The following is a 7,172-nucleotide window of genomic DNA, read 5'->3' as shown; positions in this document are numbered from 1 at the left end:
GGTCTCTCTCTGTCTGTTTTCCATGGTGGTGTGGCCTGGGGCTGGATTGGAGTGTGGAGTCAGGGAGTTAGTTGGAGCATCTTTGAGCCTAAGCTGGAGGTGCCTGCCTGTGCAGAAGGAACTAAGCTTTCCTTTCCTCCCTGTGCGTGTGCGCGTGCGTGCACGCGTGTGCGTGTGTGTTTGTGTGTGTGTGTTACTGGGGCTTGACAGAGTGGCCCCCAGAGCCTCAGCCCCAGCCCCTCCCTTCCTTTGAGACAGAATCTTACTATATAGTTCAGGCTGGCTTTGAACATAGTATGTAGGCTAGGCTGACCTCAAACTCATAGCAGTCCTCCTACCTCAGCCTCCTGAGTGCTGGAATCACAGGTGTGCGCTACCACACTCCACCCAACCCTTTTAAAATTTTGAGATGGGGTATTGCCTTTCTTCCGTCTCTCCCATCTCACTAAGTCACCCAGGCAGTCTTTGAATTTGTAGTCCTTCTTCAGTCTCTCAGATTTCTGGGATCACAGGTGTGTGCCAACATGCCTGGCTTCTCTTCTTTTCTTTTTGGTACCAGGGATTGAGCTCAGGACCTTGTGCTTGCCAGGCAGGCACTGAAACTGCTGAGCTAAATCCCCGGCCCTTTTTTTTTCTGGCTTCCCTTAATCACCTGTTTTTTTTTTTTTTAGTTAACTTTATTGGTACATTTTAGGTATACAATACAGTTACATTCATCGTTGGGATATTGTACCTGTACATGATGTATCTTGGTTCTTATTTTTCCCCATTTCCCTGCCCTCCCTTCACCCCCTCCACCCTTCCCTATTTACAGAGACTTTCTTTCCATTTTTTCCTTTTCTCATATTTTTTCTTTTCCCTTCTTTCCTTTCCCCTACCCCTCCCACTTCCCCTACTCCTTTAGACCTTTTCTTCCTATTTCACATTATCAATTATAGCATTTGAACATTATTTACACTTTTAGTTTTTCATACCAGAGAAACTATTCGGTGTTTACACATGTGTGTCCTATTTATTTCTCTTAAGAGGATGGCCTCAATGGGCCAGGGATTTAGCTCAGTGGTTCCGCCGCCTGCCTGGAAAGCACAAGGACCCAAGTTCAATCCCAGTACCAAAAAAAAAAATAATAATAATAAATAATACAGAGTATTAAAAATAAATAAATTTGGGGGGGGGTCTGATTTTTTTGAGTTCTTTATATATTCTAGATAGTAGAACTTTGAGGAATAGCTGGTAAAAATTTTTTCCCACATTGTAGGTTGTCTCTTAGCTCTGTTGGTGTGCAGAAGCTTTTTTTTTTTTTGGTACCAGAGATCGAACTCAGGACCTTGTGCTTGTGAGGCAGGCACTGGAACCACTGAGCTAAATCCCCAGCCCTAGAAGCTTTTTAATAAGATGAGATCCCAGTTGTTGATTCTTTGTGCAAGTTCCCGTGCTACTGAGGATTTGTTCATAAAGTCTTTTCTTATGCCAATATCTTCAAGAGTTCTACCTAACTTATCTTCCAGCAAGTTTAGTGTTTCTGTCTTAATACTTAGATTTTTTTTTCATGTCATCAGCTTATTTACAAACATCTCTAGTATGCCATGTGAATTCAAGTTTGATCTGTTTCCAAAGAGATTACACCTCTTGAGAAATTCTTCACATCTGTGAAAGGGGATGTTAAAACATCCTTATTTCTTAAGTAGTTGGTGTCTCACTATAAAGAAAGGTGCTGCAAATCCAGATCCAAAATACAAGGTCATCATAACCAGTAACCGCCACCAGGGCCCTCCTTGTAGTGGCTCTGACGCACCACAGAGGTTGTGAACCTCCAGATGCTCTGCCCCAACACGGTGCTGCTGGAAGCTCTGCGAAAAACGCAGACACAGAAGGCAGAAGAGACAGCCGCAAAACCTTAAACCCTCGTGTACTCTCAACCTTGTTCCCCCAGACGAAGAGACCAGAATACTTAGATCTTTAATCCACTTCAATTTTAGTTCAGTGCTTGGTGAAAGATAGGGGTCTAGCTTTAATCTTTGGCAGGTTGAAATCTTCCAACACCATTTATTGAAGAGGCTATCTTTCCTCCAGTGAGGGTGGTTGGCTCCTTTGTCAAAGATGAGGTAGCTGAGTATGTCTGGAGTTGTTTCTGCATCTTCTAATGTATTCCACTGATCCTTGGGTCTGTTTCTTTGCCAGTACCATGCTGTTTTTAGGTTTTGTGTTTTTTTTGGTACTGGGAATCAAACTCAGGTCCTTGCGCTTGTGGGGCAGGCAGCAGAACCACTGAGCTAAATCGCCAGCCCAACCATGCTGTTTTTTATCACAGTGGCTTTGTAATATAGTTTTAGGTTGGGGATTGTGATACCCCTTGTCATGTTACTGTTGCCTAGAATTGCTTTTGCTATTCTAGGTCTCTTCTGATTCCAAATGAATTTTTGGGTTGTTTTCTCTAGTTCTGTGAAATATACTGTTGGGATTTCAATCAGAATTGCATTGAATCTGTGTAGCAGTTTTGGAAGTATGGCCATTTTCTGTTTTGTTTTTTTTTTGTTTTTTTTTGGTACGGGGGATCGAACTTGGGTCCTTACACTTGTGAGGCAGGTTGCGGAACCACTGAGCTAAATACCTGGCCCAATATGGCCATTTTCACTATGTTGGTTCGTCCTACCCAGGAACAAGGGATGTCTTTCCATTTTCTTATATCCTCTTCGATCTCTTTTTTCAAAGTGCTGTAGTTTTCAGTGTAGAGGTCTTTTGTCTCTGTTAGATTGATTCCTAGATATTTTACTTTTTTGGATGCTATTGTGAATCGAATTGTTTCCCTAATTTCTCTTAGTCCGTTATTCGTGTACAACAAGGCTGTTGATTTTTGAGGGTTGACCTTGTATCCAGCTACTCTACTGAATCTGTCAATTAAGTCTAGAAGCCCTTTGGCAGAATTTTTTGGGTCTTCTATGTAGAGTATCATATCATTAGCAAATAATGAGTTTGACTTCTTCCTTTCCTATCTTTATTCCTTTTATTTCTTTCTCTTGTCTTATAGCTGTGGCTAATGTTTCCAGAACATATTGAACAGGAGTGGTGATAGTGGGCATCCTTGTCTTGTTCCTGATTTTAGCTTGAAGGTTTTCAGTTTTTGACCATTTAGTATAATGTTGGCTGTTGGTTTTTCATAGATAGCCTTTATCAGGTTGAGATAAAGACTCATCTATTCTGTTTTTTTTTTGGTACTGGGGATCAAACTCGGACCTTGGCACTTGTGAGGCAGGCACCAGAGCCACTGAGCTAAATCCCTGGCCCTAAAGACTCATCTATTCTAATTTTCTGTAGTGTTTCTATCACGAACGGGTATTGGATTTGTGGAATGCTTTTTCTGCATCTGTTGAGATGATCATATGTTTTTTGTCCTTGATTCTGTTAATACAGTGTATTACATTTATTGATTTACATATGTTGAACCATCCTTGCATCCCTGGGATAAAAATCTAACTTGGTCAGGGTATATGATCTTCTTGTTTTGTTTTTTTTTTTGGTACCTGGGATCCAACTTGGGGCCTTGTGCTTGTGAGGAAGGTCCTGGAACCACTGAGCTAAATCCCTGGCCCATGAGTGCATGATTTTCTTGATGACCCTCTGTGTTCTGTTTGCCAGTATCTTATTGAGGATATTTTTTTTTTTTTTTTTTGGTATCTGGGATCGAACTCCAGTCATTGTGCTTGCACAGCAGGCGGCAAAACCACTGAGCTAAATCCCCGGCCCTGTTTTTTATTTTTTTATTTTTTGGGTTTTTTTTTTTGGTACCAGGGATCGAACTCAGGAACTTGCGCTTGTGAGGCAGGCCGTGGAACGAACCATTGAGCTAAATCCCCGGCCCTGTTTTTTCAAATTTTGATAAGTCACCAAGCTGCCCAGGCTGGGTTTGAATTTGCTGCCTCAGCCAGTCAGAGGTCTGGGATTATAGACATGTACCACCATGCCTGGAACATTTTTACACAAACATTTGTTTTTGTTTTTAAGACAGGTGATGTAGTTTAGGCTGACCTTGAGCTCACTATGCAGCCCAGGCTGGCCTTGATCTTGCAGTGATCCTCCTGCCTCAGCTGTGACCTACGTACGCTCTCCCTGTCTGAGGAGCCTGTATTGGAGAGACTTGATATATTAACATCTACTTCTGCACTGTCCTTGTGGAAACTGGAAGGAAAGCTTGACTTTGACCTTCCTCTTAGCATAGCAGTGGGGAAGAGGAGTGGCCTCTTCCTGGCTGGCGTTGTAATCACCCAGGCTGCATTGTTCCTTCCTGGAGGGGCTGGTAGAATAGATACTGCCTCTCAAAGCCTGGAGTGGGGAATTCGAGGTCCTGCTAGATAATCACAGTGAGCATTTACCCAACAATTACTGTGGGGTTAGCCTTGGAACAGTGGCTCGCACTAAGTAAGTCTTCTATAAATGGTGAAAGAGTAACTTTTGCGGGGTTCTTAGACTGCATAACTTTGAGAGGTGTGCATACTCCCCTCCCCACTTTTTTTGTGGTACCGAGGATTGAACCGAGGGCCTTTACATTAAGCTACACCCCCTCTTTTTAAGTTTAAAACAGGTCTTGTTAAATTGTTCAAATTAGACTGCAGCTTTCGATCCTCCTGCCTCAACCTCCTGAACGCTGGGATTGTAGGCGTGAGCCACCACACCCAGCCTAAAGGCCAGGATTGGAATCTCAAATCTATCTCACTCTAGAGCCCATTCCTGCATTCACTACATTAATTTGTCTTTGGAGCCCTCAGGATTTAAAAGTTCCCATTCTGACCCAAGATTTAAACTGGAGAATCAGCAACAACTTTGGACTGAGTCTTCTCTGCTCCCACTCGGCAGCTTATAGAAGCTCTGGACACCAGCAGGCCTGTTGGTTTCCTCTAACGGCGCTGACTGATGTGCCTCTGTTGTTCCAAACTGGGGACCTGGTAACTACCTTGCCTGATTTCTAGTGGTGGTGGTAAAATAAGCAGACTCAGGGATAGGGGTCTGGATCAGTGGTAGAGCATGTGCTTACCATGTGCAAGGCTCTGGGTTCAATCAGCACCAAAAAAAAAATTTGTAAACTAAAACAAAAATAAGAGGATACTTCTTTCCAAATTGAAGATTATGCCTTACAGTAAGTAGTTTTCATGATGGCTCTTAGCCTTTCACATTCATTTATTCAGCTACAAGTATCAGTGGAGTTTTACTTTTCACTGGACATTATTTTAGTTGGTGGGGTTGCAAGAATTTAAAAAAAAAATCCTATCTTCCACTGGATATGGTGGCATGCACCTGTAATCCCAGCACTTGGGAGGCTGAGGCAGGAGGATCACCTGGAAGTCAAGACCAGCCTGGGCCTACATAGACCCTGTCTCAAAAAACCAAAATAAATAAATAAATGCCTTAATGAAATGGAAAAGAAACACAAACACGATTATGATTTGTGGTGATCACTTCCATCTACTAGAGTATGAACATACCCTAGGTTCCCTGAAATAGGTTCCCTGAAATAGAGTCCCTGTGCAGTCGAGGAACTTTGAGAAGGAAGCTGAGGCTTAGGGAAGAATGAGTTTGTTCTGAAGAAAAGGTAGGACAAGGTTCAGAGTGGTGAAGGCCAGCAGGAAGAAAAGGTGTTTGTGTTGGTTTGATTTAGTGTGTAGGGACCAGGGCAAAGTGGGAGACTTGGCTAGAGATTCCGGCACAGACCCGGTTAGAAGAGCTCAGTGTGGGTAAGAATTGGAGCCGTCTCTCAATGGGGCCATTGAATGAGGTCAGGCAAGTGACAGCGAGTGCTGTCTGGGGGCAAGGGAAACAGGCGCCTGCACCAGGGCCCTGAAGTGAGATGGTGAAGGGCAGAGGAAAGACTTTTCTCTGTCAACCAACAGGGCTTGATTTTGATCCCATCACCAACAGAACCTAGAGTCTGATTAGGTGTGGTGTGGGTGGGAAGCACTTGGTTCTGATGAGTTTGAGAGCAGCTTCTGGTTTAGCAGTGGAGTAAGGGAGTCTTCTGGGTAGCAGTGGTTGATCTGTTTTTTGTTTTTGTTTTTTTGGTACTGGGGATGGAACTTGGGTCTTTGCACTTTCGAGGCAAGCGGCAGAACCACTGAGCTAAATCCCTGGCCCCCGTGATTTGTTACTTTTGAGACAGCCTCACTATGTAGCCCAGGCTGGTCTTGAACTCTCAGTGATTCCCCTGCCTGAGCCTCCCAAGTTGCTCTTTCTTCTTTAGAGCTGCTGCCCTACTTCTCTTCAGAGAGGTGACTTGAGAGAGGGGATTCTTGTGCTTGAGTTTGCCCACTCTGCAATAGTTTCTCGACACAGTGATAAGGGCTGTTTTTTTGCCACCTTCACCCAGCACACCAAGCGCTGTGCTATCATGAATGTTAGGGTGCTATCTGTGATACCAGGAAAAGCGGCTTTGGAGTAAGGTCTACGTGCCAATTCTAGACTTCTCTGAGCTTCAGGCCTTCATATACAGCAGGAAGAATAATACAGCCTAGGCCAGGTACAGTGGTATACACCTGTGGTCCCAGCTATTCCGGAGGCTGAGGCAGGAGGATGGCAAGTTTGAGGCCAGCCTGGGCAACTTAGACTGTACAAAATGAAAAAGGGACTGGTTGAGGTAGCACACACCTGTAGCCCTAATCTTAGCACTTGGAGGAGGCTGAGGTGGGGGGTAGGGGGGGTGGGGGGTGGCATCACTGTGAGTTCCAGGCTGGCCTGGGCTACACAGGGAGACCTTGTCTCAAAAAGGGGAGGGGGTGAGGATATAGCTCCACGGTGGAGTACTTGACTAGCTCTGGCTGTGGGTCCTGGGTTCAGTCTCTAGTACCACAAATAGAAGTAGAAGGTAGAGGACTGAGGTCGCTGAGGTCCTGTGTACCAAGTGACCAGGTCACCAGTGGTGCTGAGAATGGTGAGGGGGGACCCTTTGTTAGCTAGCTAGGCATTGTTTTAGGCATTTACACATGAAATTAACTTTTGTTTTCTTTTTTATGGTAATGGGTTGAACACAGGGAGCACTGAGCTATATCCTTAGCCCTTTTTATTACAAAAAATTCTTTTGGTACCGGGCATTGAACTCAGGACCTTGCACTTGCAAGGCAGGCAGTAGCCTATTTTTTGATTTTTGAGACAGTGTCTTCCTAAGTTGTTCAGCTGAGATCTTCCTG

Source organism: Heterocephalus glaber, unplaced genomic scaffold (genome assembly GCF_053883595.1).
Source record: "Heterocephalus glaber isolate CG9 unplaced genomic scaffold, H.glaber_assembly_v1.0 deba00001504, whole genome shotgun sequence".
NCBI classification, from domain to species: domain Eukaryota; kingdom Metazoa; phylum Chordata; class Mammalia; order Rodentia; family Bathyergidae; genus Heterocephalus; species Heterocephalus glaber.
The sequence above is the reverse complement of the archived record's forward strand: the minus strand, read 5'-3'. Positions refer to the sequence as shown.